Here is a 13104-nt window from a genome sequence, read left to right on the forward strand (position 1 = left end):
ACTAGAATAATATTAGCTGTCATGGATTACATAAATGCAGAAAAAGATGCAGAAGGGATTGTTTGAAAAACCCAGAGTCTTATGAATAGAAAAGGCTCCTAGGCAATGTCAAAAAATAAACAATCCCAGAAAGGAAATGAAACAGATAGAGTGAAAAATATGTAAAAGTGGCCCAAGGCATTTTGTCTTGCAGTAAAAATGACTTTATTTTTAAAACTACCAGAAACAACCCTTTTTCTATGCTTCTGGGTCCTGGGGCTTTTCTGTATTTTTTGCTAATGGTTAAAAAAAATAAAAACCTACAATAAAAAAAAACCCAACATCATCAACAGAAAACAAACCCTCAACAAAAGTCAAACTTTATATAGCAAATTGAGAGAAGTGTGCACCTCTAATAAATTATACTGGAAAGTCAGCCATTAGTTTTTGTGCCCTGTATGTCTTTGCTAACACAAATAGCAGCAACAAACTGGCTAAGGTGAAGAAAAAATCTGTCTCAGTGATCACAAATATAACATGAACAGTAGGAAGTCTCTGTTATTTAAAAAAACTTCATGGGCTTTGAAAGCTATTTCTTCTGAATCATGCTATTTTTTCCTAAAGATAATATGTATTTTTTTCTTTAAGGTGGGCATATCCAAAATTTCTGCCACAAAACATATTTTAAAATCTATTATATTTTGTGAAGTAACTAATTTTTTTTTCCTGAGAAAACCTAGCAATCTCTCCCAATAATTTTCACCATATCACCATATAGAAATTGAATGAGAGTCAATATAATTACTGTATGGTCTAAATTTTTATTTGAACTACTACCGTAACATTACCTTTAATAAGGACATTGGACAACACCTAAAATAGCTTCCAAGATTTGAAGAAGGCTTCAACCTAAACCTAAAATACTTTTCTCTAGACTATAGATATAATGGTAAAAGAGAAACAATATCATCCTGTCCATTCCTCCCCTCGCAACTCACTTCGCCATGAAAAAGAAAGAGTCAACAACAACAACAAAAAGGTGAAAATAATATGCTTTGATCCGTATTTAGTCTTTATAATTCTATCTGGGTGCAGAGAGCATTTTCTATTCCAAATCTATTGGAGCTGCTTTAGATCATGTCATTGCTGAGAAGAGCTAAGACCTTCATAATTGATCAGAACATAATCTTGCTGTTACTGGGTACAATGTTCTCCTGGTTCTGTTCGCTTCACTTAACATCAGTCCACATTAAGTCTTTCCAGGCTTTTCTGAAATCAGCTTGCTCATCATTTCTTACAGAACAATAATATTCAATTATATTCATATACCATAACTTATTCAGCCATCCCCCAATTGATGAGCATCCATTCAATTTTCACTTCCTTGCCATCACAAAAGAGCTGCCATAAACATTTTTTTCACAGGAGTCCTTTTCCTTTTTTTATGATATCTTTGAGATATAGATACAGTAATAATACTGATACATCAAAGGGTATGCACAGTTTTATACTCCTTTGGGCATAGTTCCAAAATGCTCTCCAGAATGACTGGATATGTTCATAACTCTACCAATAAATGCATTAGTGTCCTACTTTCCCCACATCTCCTCCAACATTTATGATTTTTTTCTTTGTAGTAATTTTTTATTTTAAAACTTTATTTTCAAAACATGCATAAGATGGTTTTCAACATTCCCCTTTGCAAAAAGCCTATGCTTCAAATTTTTTCTCCTTTCCTTCTCACCCCTCCCCTAGATGCCAAATAATTCAAAATATGTATTTAAAAACAAAATATATACATTTCCACAATAATCATGCTACACAAGAAAAATCAGATTAAAAAGGAAGAAATGAGGAAGAAAACAAAAACCAAGCAAAAACCACCAAAATAAATGAAAATACTATGTTGTGATCCACACTCAGTTCTCACAGTCCTCTCTGAGTGCAGATGGTTCTTCTCCACCTCAAAATCATTGATCATGGCCTGAATCACCTCATTGTTGAAAAGAACCATGACCATCAGAATTGATCATCATATAATCTTGTTGTTATCAATATTCTACAATATTCTCTTGTAGTTCATGTAAGTCTCTCCAGGCCTTTCTGAAATCATCCTGCTGGTTGTTTCTTAGAAAACAATAATATTCCATAACATTCATATATCATAACTTATTCAGCCATTTGCTAACTGATGGACATCCACTTAGTTTCCAGTTCCTTGCCACTACAAAAGGGGCTGCCACAAACATTTTTGCACATGTGCGTCCTTTGCCCTTTTTAATAATCATTTTGGGATGCAGATCCAGTAGAGAAACTGCTAGATCAAAGCACAGTTTGATAGCACTTTGGGTATAGTTCCACATGGCTCTCCAGAATAGTTGGATCAATTCACAATTTCAACAACAATGTGTTAGTGTTCCAGTTTTCCCATATCCTCTTTACAAGAATTTTTCAAAGCATTCTACATACTGTTACTGTTGAGATTGTTGAAAATACAAAGTCGTACATTAAATAGTCCCTACATTTATGGAATCCTTTATTAAATTGGAGATAATAACGCTTAACTAACTAAAGGCAGTGAGGTTCAGCTCCATTCCTTTATGAGTAGGTAGAAATTAATTTTCCCTAAGGTTAGTGGGAACATGGAAATTTCTTTATAGTCTTTGACCTATTCAATCAATAACAAAAAAACTTCCTTTGGCTCCTCTATTCTCCACTTCACTACAATCTGGCAAAGTGGACTTCTTTTTTGTCCATCCAATCAGTATTTTTCATTTCCCATTCCCATACTGTCCCTCACATCTATAATCACTTTCATCTTTAACTTTCTCAGAAAGTATCTGAGACCATCTTCTTTATGAAGACTCTCTTAATTTTTCCAACTTTTAACATCCTTTTTCTAAACTACCTTGCATTTAACTACTTAGTACATATCTATCAGTTTCATAGTCTTTCTTTTTTGAGTGCAACGTTTTTAAAATAAGAATTGTTTTATCCTTTGTATTTATATTACTAGCATTTAGTACAATACCTGGCATAGAGGAATCACTTTAACATATTTATTGCTTGCTTGAACAGATGATTGATTATTTTCTATGAGCACAATGGCAATTAATATGTAATCATTCTGTTCCCTAAAGAATTACTAGAGAATTCGTCTATCCATCCATCCATCCATCCATCCATACATACATACATACATTTATTAAATAACCATTTACTACTAAGTACATCAGAAGATACTTTAGTGGATCTTCAATTTGACTGAGTTGGCTATTGTCTCCAACAATGCAGATAATAAATCATTTACAATATTCCCTTGAACCAAATATAACTTGTTCATGTCCAACCTTAAATCTTTCAGAAGGTTTCCTGTTGGATGGGAGGCTTGCTCTACTAGGCTTGACATTGTGTGTTTATATTTAAAGAGGAGGATAGTGAAAAGATAATTGATATGTTATCCCTGTCCTCCAAATGTTGATCATCAGGATAGGGAGATTTTAGTTCTGAAGTAGAATATGAAAGTATAAGAAAGTTTTAAGTAAAAGTCAATGAGAGTACAGAGGAAGAAATACCATTTTTATTTAAGAGGATCTAGGGACCAAGATAACATTTGAATTGTGTCTTAAATGATGGTTAAGAATGGGGAAGGAAAACTGGAAGGAAATAATATTTTATTTATTTTATTGATAGATCTTTTTGTTTTTGTCTTTGTTATATTTGTATTTTTATTATTCCCCAGTCATATTTAAACCATTTTTATATTTGTTTTTAAAATTTTGAGTTTCAGATTCTTTCCCTTATTCCCACTATTAGCCCCCGTTAAGAAAGCACATGTGCAGTTATGCAGAACATTTCCACAAAAATCATGTGAAAGAAAATATAGATCTCCCCCTTAAAAAAACCTCAAGAAAAATAGAAAGACAGATACACACACACACACAGAAGAGAGAGAGAGAGAGAGAGAGAGAGAGAGAGAGAGAGAGAGAGAGAGAGAGAGAAGAGAAACACACACAGAGAAAGTGCATATGCAGATTACCATTCAACTTTCTGGGAAAAAAAATCAACACTTTTGCTGTTACAAAGTTATATAATTCTATTCAGAAACTTTCAGTGCAATGAAAAGAGCCTTGAACAATTTGTATCAGAAACTGAGTTAAAATTCAATTTTTTTCTCTTATTAATTTGGCCCTCTAATTAATCTCTCTGGATCCCAAGTTTATTCAGATATAAAATGAAAATTTTACTAGGTGACTTTTAAGATCCCTTTTAGATCCATGGATTTTATAATCTTATAACAAATTTGAAAATAATCTGAGGTCATTTTACTCAGTCTCAATCAAAATATGTATACATAAAGCATTTTTGAAAAATAAAACATCCAAGTATTATCTAAACACCAGTGATAGGGAATTCCCTACATTTCAAGTCACTTCATTTTTTTATAGATAGGTGTTTAGGAAGTTTCTTATATTGAATAGTAACCTACTTTCTCACTTCTGCTTATTGATCTTAGCTACTTTCTTCAGCAACAGAGAGTGAATCAAATCTCTCACCTTTGATAATCCTTCAAATACTGGAAGACAAGTCTTTCTTTCCTTGCTCCAAATCTTTTTTTTTTTTTTAATCATTTTTTTTGGCACACTTCATAGTCAGTTCCAATAACTAAATGGGAGCTTTGGCCTTGAACTTTCTTCAGGTCCATAGCTCATTTGGCTTCCTGACAGAGCAGTCCTGTGGAGAGCCACTTTCCTCTTGAGGACAAATTTTCCCCCCATCAGTGAATTTGACATCCCAGCCTTTAAGCTACAGATTAGAGAAAAAGGAATTTGAAATTGCCATTGGAAAATCATAGACTCTCTGTGATATGAGTTTGGAAGTTATAAGACTGATTGAAACCAACTGTCTTCCTACTTGTAAAAAACATGAAATACTTGTGGTTTTGATTTCTAAATCATGAGAACTGTGAATAAAATGTGAGAATAGAGGGAAAATGACTTTTCAGATATATAGTACTAGTAGGAATCAGTGTTAAATGGCTCACTTAGAATAAGTGAATCAAAAAATTTAGAAAAGTAGAAATGACTATAAAAATAACACTAAATTATTTAAAATAATAATAATTAATCTCAAGGAATAAAATGCATCTAAGATATAAAACATCTTCCATCTGACAGCAAAACTTCCTGAATATCCTTGAGATAATATAGAACATTGTTTCAAGAAAAATAAATTTTCCATTTTTCCTAAGGCACATCACTATTCAACATTCAGAGTTAGTAAACATAAACTCTTCCTAGTGCTGCTTTTCAATTTCAATTCTTCTGTCTTTATATACTCAAGATTTGGTTACCATACTATCAAATAGTGCTTTATTACCTTTAAGTTGCAATCAAATTGATAAACCTTTATTGAGTCTGTCAATTTAAACATACACAAGAAAGTTCCTGTTATCTTTACTATCCTTAAAGAATGAACTCATGAAGAACACAAATGAGCAATTGGTTCTAAGACAGTTTCAGGTTGGCAGTTCCTGTACAAGTTCAAATAAGTATTATATCATTTGCAATCTCATTCTTAATGGAAAAAAAAAGACCTTAATTATTATAGTGAAATAACTAATAATCAAACTATACTTAGAATTTTCTCAGGACAGTTTATACCAAAGTAAAGATAAAGCATCAGAATCTCCTATTCTCTACAATTCTATCCAGGCTGGATCAGTTTGATCCTCCGTGTGCCAGCTTTTGACATATAGAATTCTGGTCTCAAAGACTTTGTCTTCTGAAAAATAATAAATTTATATTTTGATATAAATTAAGAAGTAATTTAAATTCAGTTTTTAGTGGTTATACATTTCATCTATTAGTACCTTTCTCTCACACTGCAATTCTCCTAGGTTTGGAATCAGGAAAGATCTGAGTCCTAATCCTACTTCAGACACTTACCAGCTGTATAACCCTGGCAAGATATTTAATCTCTGTTTTCCTCAGTTTTCTCATGTGTAAAATGGGGAAAATGAATAGTACTTGTCTTTCAGGGCTGTTGCGAAATACTAATGTAGTAAATATAATGTTGTTCAGTCTTTTATCTCACTCTTTGTGACTCCATTTGGGGATATTCTCAGCAAAGATCTTGGAGTAATATTCCATTTCCTTCTCTAGCTAATTTGAGATCTATTAACCACTGGCTAAATCTTCACTATTTAGTCTGCAAGCTATCTCCCCTTGGATCTTAGGGCCCTGTGTCTACTTTTGCCTATACAGAAGATTGTGATATTGTATGACATATATATATATGTGTGTGTGTGTGTGTGTGTGTGTGTATGTGTGTGTGTGTGTGTGTATAATATTCTATTCCTTCTCTCTGTTCTTGGTAAGTCAGCCTAAAGGAAATTCACCTTGTCGGTATGTTCTGGTGATAAAGTTACATTTTTTGCTTAGTACATGATTGGTTTCAAGTCTGAATCATAGAAGATGGTGAGATTAGGCCATCATCATCATTATCGTTCTACTTGAAAACCTATTATTTTCCAATTATATGGTTTTATTTCATATTAACCTCTTAATTTACTTCTGAACCTATGCTAATAGATGTATCTGAGACTGATTAACATTGGACATTTTTCTGAACTCTCCCCTTTTCTCCAAGCTGCCTCTTTCATTTTAGTCCATTACCCACAGAATGGCTATTTATGTGAATTCCAAGTTTCACAATTAAAAAAAAAATCAACATTTAATTTTTTCCAGTTACACATAAAGATTTTTTTTAAAACAATCATTTAAAAACTTTTGGGTTTTCAAATTTTCATCTTTACTACCTCTCCCTCTTTCCCTTCTCCCCTCCCTAAAGTGGTAAGTAATTTGAAACAGATTATATATCTGTAGCTATGTAAAATATATTTCCATATTACTCATGTTGTGAGAAAAAACAGACAAAAATCCCAAAATAAAATAAAGTATGTATAAATTTATATTCAGACATCACTTGTTTCTCTGGATGTGAATAGCATTGTCCATCATGAGGTCCTTGGAATTACCCTGGATTATTGTATTGCTGAGAAGTTAAATTATTCATAGTTGATCATTGCATAAGGTTGCTGGTACTGTATATCATGTTCTCCTAATTCTACTCACTTTGCTTTGCATCAATTCATATAAGTCTGCCCTGTTTTTTTTCTGAAGTCTACCTGCTCATCATCTCTTATAGCACAATAGTATTCCATTGTATTCATATATTACAACTTAGTTAGTCATTCCCCAATTGGTGGACATCTGTTCATTTTCCAATTCTTTGGCACCACAAAAAGTGCTGTTATGAATATTTTTGTGCATGTACAGCTTTTTTATGATTTCTTTGGGATACAATCTAGTTTTGGTGTTGCTGGATAAAAGGGCTTGTATGGTTTGAGTCCCCTTTGGACATAGTTTCAAATTGCTCTCCAGAATGGTTGGATTAGTTCACAACTTCCCCAACAGTGCAGGAGTGTCCCAAATGTCCCAAATTCTCTCCAAGATTTATTATTTTCTTTTTTTTTTTTGTCATATTGGCCAATCCAATAGGTATGACAAGCGTACTTCAAAATTGTTTTAATTTGAATTTCTCTATTGATAGTTATTTAGAACACGTTTATATTATCATAGATAGCTTTGATTCCTTCAGCTGAAAACTTCTATTCATATCTTTTGATCTATTATCAACTGAAGAATGACTTGCTTTCTTATAAATTTGACCCAGTTCTCTATATATCTGAGAAATGAAGCCTTTATCAGAGATATTTGCTAATTTTTTTTTTTTTCTGAGGCAATTGGGGTTAAGTGACTAAGTTACACCCTGTGTGACTTCAGTGTCACACAACTGCTAAGTGTTAATTGTCTGAGACCAAATTTGAACGTGAGTCCCCCTGACTTCAGGGCTGGTACTCTATTCACTGTGCTATCTAGCTGTAAACTTTTAAATTTTAATATAGTCAAAATTATCTACTTTACTTGTTGTGATGCTCTCTGTCTCTTATTTGGCCAAACATTTTTCCCTTCTCCATAGATCTGACAGATAAACTATTCCTTGCTTTCCTAATTTGCTTATGCTATCATCCTTTATGCCTAAAATTTTCACCCTAATTTTAAAAAAAATATGATTGAAATATGTAGTATATAATATCAATTTCCCTGTTGTCACCTCCCAAAAAATGGACAGGGGTACATGACCATAATGAAAGAGGAAAAAATTTTTCACTGGAACACCTCATAAAATCAATAGGCTTAAACCTTCAGCTAATATGCATATTTAACAATATTAGTCCTATAATCTATAACATCTATTATTGATGGGGTTTGCATAAGGGCAGAGATAGAGAAGAAGAACAATATTTTCCATTAGTATCTGTCTCTTCCACTAAACAATGTATCATAAGGTAAACATATATGGAATTAGGATTGCTATACACATCATTTCTTCATACCTTTTATCTACCTCATCCATCTTGCACAGATGGCCCTCACCTTTGCAAGTAGTTTAGCATCCCAAGATTGCTGAATCAAATAGACTTATTGTCCTGGAAGAAACTGTGAATTGGCATATTATTCACTATATAGAATCTAGAATGACAAGTTTCCAGATTGGTGAATATGAGACAGTTTCCTGTATTCATTTTTCTTTCATTCATTTAATCAATCATTTGTAATTAATTGATTCAGAGCTCACTCTTCCAACCACACTTTAACTAGCAGATTTAATCTCTAGAAAAAACTAAGGTTTTTCCACAGAATTCTAGGGATAACTCTGAAGGCCTAGAGGATTCTTTAATACTATGGAGTATAAGTCCCTGTCTGCTATATTTTCCCTAATAGCAATACATAATATCTCCTCAATATTAATCTGAACAATTGATTTCCCTTAAATGTCAATTAATAAAAATATCAAGTAGCTGCTATAAAACATTATTTTTTTGAGAAAATATAGCAAGGACTAAAATACAAAAGCCTCTGAAACTTGGAATGCACTCTTCTCAGACCACTAAGATTTCTGTGCAGAGTGTACTTGAACTCAATGTGACTAAATACTATTAATAAATAATCTCCCTACAATGTTCCCTTCTTGGTGTGGCAGAGCTACTGAATGAATAGCTCCCTTGATTGCAGAATATAGTGTCTCAGTTTCTGGGCCAATTCACTGGCTGAGTACAGACAAGTTCTTCCTCTGGGCTGGATTGTCACACAATTCATGTGCTCTTGACTATGACTTTGCTATGGATTCTATTCAGATATCTAGCTTCCCAAACTTTCACAGAAGACTAGGTCAAAACTTTAAAGACCTGTCTCTGATGCCTTAGGAAAGAATAAATACAACACAGTGAAACACTTAGTGACATGCCTTCACTATTCCTTAGTGCCTAGCTAAAGGACTAAGGTTCCTCCTTTATCCAGGGGAAGGCAGCTTTTTTTTTTTTTTTTTTTTTGTCTGGATTACCAGGAAGAGAAATTTTCACTGTTTGATCCTTTTGTATGCAAATCAATTCTGGCTCAGTAATCAATTAAAAGGTTTTTTTGTCTCCTTAAAGTAACTTGAAAGGAAACAATCAGAATACTTCTAAATGCTCTGAATCTAGCAGGGAAAGAGCTCTAGGCTTTCCATCACACATTTCTGGATGCAGTTTCACCAAGTCTCTATATTATTTGGCACCAAGCAGATGCTCTAAGGATTAAGCCCCTATCAACCAGTTTCCATTACACATTTGTTAGTTCATCTATTCCACAGTCATTTATCAAGTATCTACTGATAAAATTCAAATCAGTATTCACCTCCACTTGATGGAAAATTAAACACTGTGTTCTTTTATGAAAGAGAGAATTATGGATGTCTGAAGGTCAACCTTGCAAATCTTAGCAATCCTTGAAAAAACTCTTCATTCAATATCAGAAAAGTGGAACTTCCAGTCTGACAGCTATTGTGGAATGAAAAAAATCACTTTGATATTTTTTTTCTTCTCACATTCTTCCTACAGAATTGACCTTATGTTTTTCTATTGGTGAAAATTCCTTTTCTCACCTTTATATTTAGTCATTTTTCAAAGGTGCAGCAATGAATTTTACAAGAGATCCTTTCATTCTTCTCAAAATTCATGAGGCAGACACAAAAGAAAAGTAAATAAGAGATCTTATGTGTAAAGAAATGAACTTCCAGAAGTAGAGTAAGCTTTATACCTTTAATCATAGTAACTAAATGAATGATTCAATTACTGTGAGTATTGACCACATGAAGAATAATTGTGAGAAGTTGAAGTGATGTGTAAATAAATATTCTCCTCACAGGATGCTCGGATTTGATAACACTTGATTATATCTGTACCTTTCTATTAATTTCACAGGCCTGGTCAGTGCTCAGGAAAGTTAGAAGTCATGGATAAAGTGATGGATTTGAAATAAGAAAGATCTGAGTTCAAATATCCACCCAGACATTCATTAGCTATCTGTCCTCAGCAAATCATTTATCTTCCCTGTCTCAGTTTCTTCAACTGAAAAAGTCAAACATCCTTACAGAGTATTGTGAAGGAAAAAATGAGATTATAACTAAAGTTTTTTAATAATCTTAAAGCTGAATATACATAGTTAGAATGAAGAGGTTGCTTTATCTCTCCTTGTCCCAGTTCTTCATTAGCTCCTTCCAGTTTTAGGAATGTCTTTTGCCTTGATAGTTGCATTATGCTGCTCTACACACCACATTGCAGGATTCTTTTCTCCATCATAAGATAAGGCAAAGCCATTATTACATGTTGGAAACTGTAATAAGTACTGTGGATACAAACACAAGGAAAGATAATTTCTGCTCTCAAGAGACTTTCATTCTAAAGCAAGAAGACAATACACAAAAGGCAGCTGAAAATGGCAGTGGATGAAAGTATTCATAAGAAGATAGGGGCTGAAGTCCAGAAAATCAAAAGCACATCCATTCGGGGAGTGAAAGTGGAATGACCTAAGCTTCTCCCCAAAAAGAAGGCATTGGAAGAAACTTTCCAAAATGAAAAAGAGGCTAACAAATTGTAAGGATGTTGCTAAATGAGAAAGCTTAAGAGAATGATAGTTATTTCAGAATGAGGAGACCTCAGGTGTTGAAGGAGTTTCTAGAGTGAGACTTTAGTTGACTCCTATTATTTAAGTCCATAAAGAAAGAAGCACAACTAGTAGAGGAGTAAATGTTATTGGTCTTTCTCTCTTCCTCTCTATCCTATCACTCATTATGGTCGAATTTCATAGTTCATTATGGAAGGGACTTCAGAAGTCATCAAATTCTACCCCTTCATTTTACAGATGAGAAAAATCAAAGTCTAGGGGAGGGTTAATGATTTTTCGAAGGTCTAATAGTATCAGATCTGGAATTTGAAATACTATCATCTGAATCAAAGTCAGATGCTCTTTCCTTTGTTTGCCAGCCCTATGTACCATTTATTTTAATGTAAGTGACAGCTATATAATATGTCAAACTAATCCATATTGATATTTGAACCTGTACTTTAAGATTAATATATGAACTTCCCAGCTAACACATTTTGGAGATAGTATTTTAACCCTAAGAAGAACTTTTAGTTATTCTGTTAGTACTTCTAGACATGGCAATCGATACTTCAGTATACTTAAAATTACTCTAAATATTTGTCTTCCTATTCTGTTTATAATTAGGATTGACTTTGTAGGTATTGTAGGTATATGCAGAAGATACATTCAAAATGTGCTGAAGTCATGGATAAAGTAATGGATTTGAAATAAGAAAGATCTGAGTTCAAATATCCACCCAGACATTCATTAGCTGTCTGTCCTCAGCAAATCATTTATCTTCCCTGCCTCAGTTTCTTCGATTGAAAAAGTCATAGCAGATCCTTACAGAGTATTGTGAAGGAAAAAATGAGATTATAACTAAAGTTATTTATAATCTTAAAGCTAAATATACATATTTACACAAATACATTCATATACATATATACACAGGCAGCAGAGAATTGATCCATCCTTTGCTTCATAGAGCAAAACAACAATAACAACTAAACCTATATGTGCAAAAATGTTTGAAGAGCTTTTTTGCACTCCTGCCTTCTATGTGTTTGCAACTTGCCTTATATGCCTGAAATGCACTATCTTCTCATTTCCTTATTTGAGAATAATTTTAAGTCAAGTGGTACTAATAATTACTAATTTATGCTGTTTTATAGAAAGAATCAGAAAGCATCTAGGTGGCACAGTAGATAGAAAGGTGAACTCAGAATCAGGAAGACCTGAATTCAAATGCTGCTTCAGACACGTATAAGCTTTGTGATCCTGGGCAAGTCATTTAAACTCTATTAGCCTCAGTTTCCTCATCTTTAAAAGAAGGGATTTGCACTTGGCTTCTAAATTCTTCTTCACCTAGAAATTTATGATCTTATTAATAACCAAATGTTTATCCTCAAGTGCCTTAATTACCACCCAACAAGTATTGCTTATGCATAACTACCAAGTTCTATAACTCAATGATTGGGCTTTTTTATCCCATGAATTCTATGTGTGTGTGTGTGTGTGTGTGTGTGTGTGTGTGTGTGTGTGTGTGTGTAAGGTTTTTGCTTAATTTGTTGATATAGGGTTTAAATTAATATGTTACCTAACCATATATTAAGACTCCCATCCCATAAAACTGCTGTAACAATACAAGTGCTTAATATGTGCTAGCTTCTCTCTCTTTCATTTCCTTTTGTGTTTCTTAATTTTTCTATTTCTATGCAAAGTTATAATATATTTTCAATCAAAATAATAAATATATAATAATAGTAGTAACAAATATGACTTTTCTTGATATAAATGAGGATTACTTCTTCATTCCCTCAATGACAATTATAATCTCTAATTCCATATCACCTTGCTCAGATTCAACTCTCAAGCAGCCAGAATTTTGAAGATTCACTTGTCCTGGACATCACTCTTCCTCCCTCCACTTCATAATACACCATATCTGTCTGCTCTGGGAATTCTTCAGCCTTGTCATAGGAACTAAATTCTGTGAATCATCTGCTTCTGGTTTCTCTATTCAGTGAACCTTGTGCTTCTTATCCACCTGAAATATAGTCTCTAATCCATTCAATTATTGCCTCTACTACTAGTC

Source organism: Antechinus flavipes, chromosome 1 (genome assembly GCF_016432865.1).
Source record: "Antechinus flavipes isolate AdamAnt ecotype Samford, QLD, Australia chromosome 1, AdamAnt_v2, whole genome shotgun sequence".
Classification (NCBI taxonomy): Eukaryota; Metazoa; Chordata; class Mammalia; order Dasyuromorphia; family Dasyuridae; genus Antechinus; species Antechinus flavipes.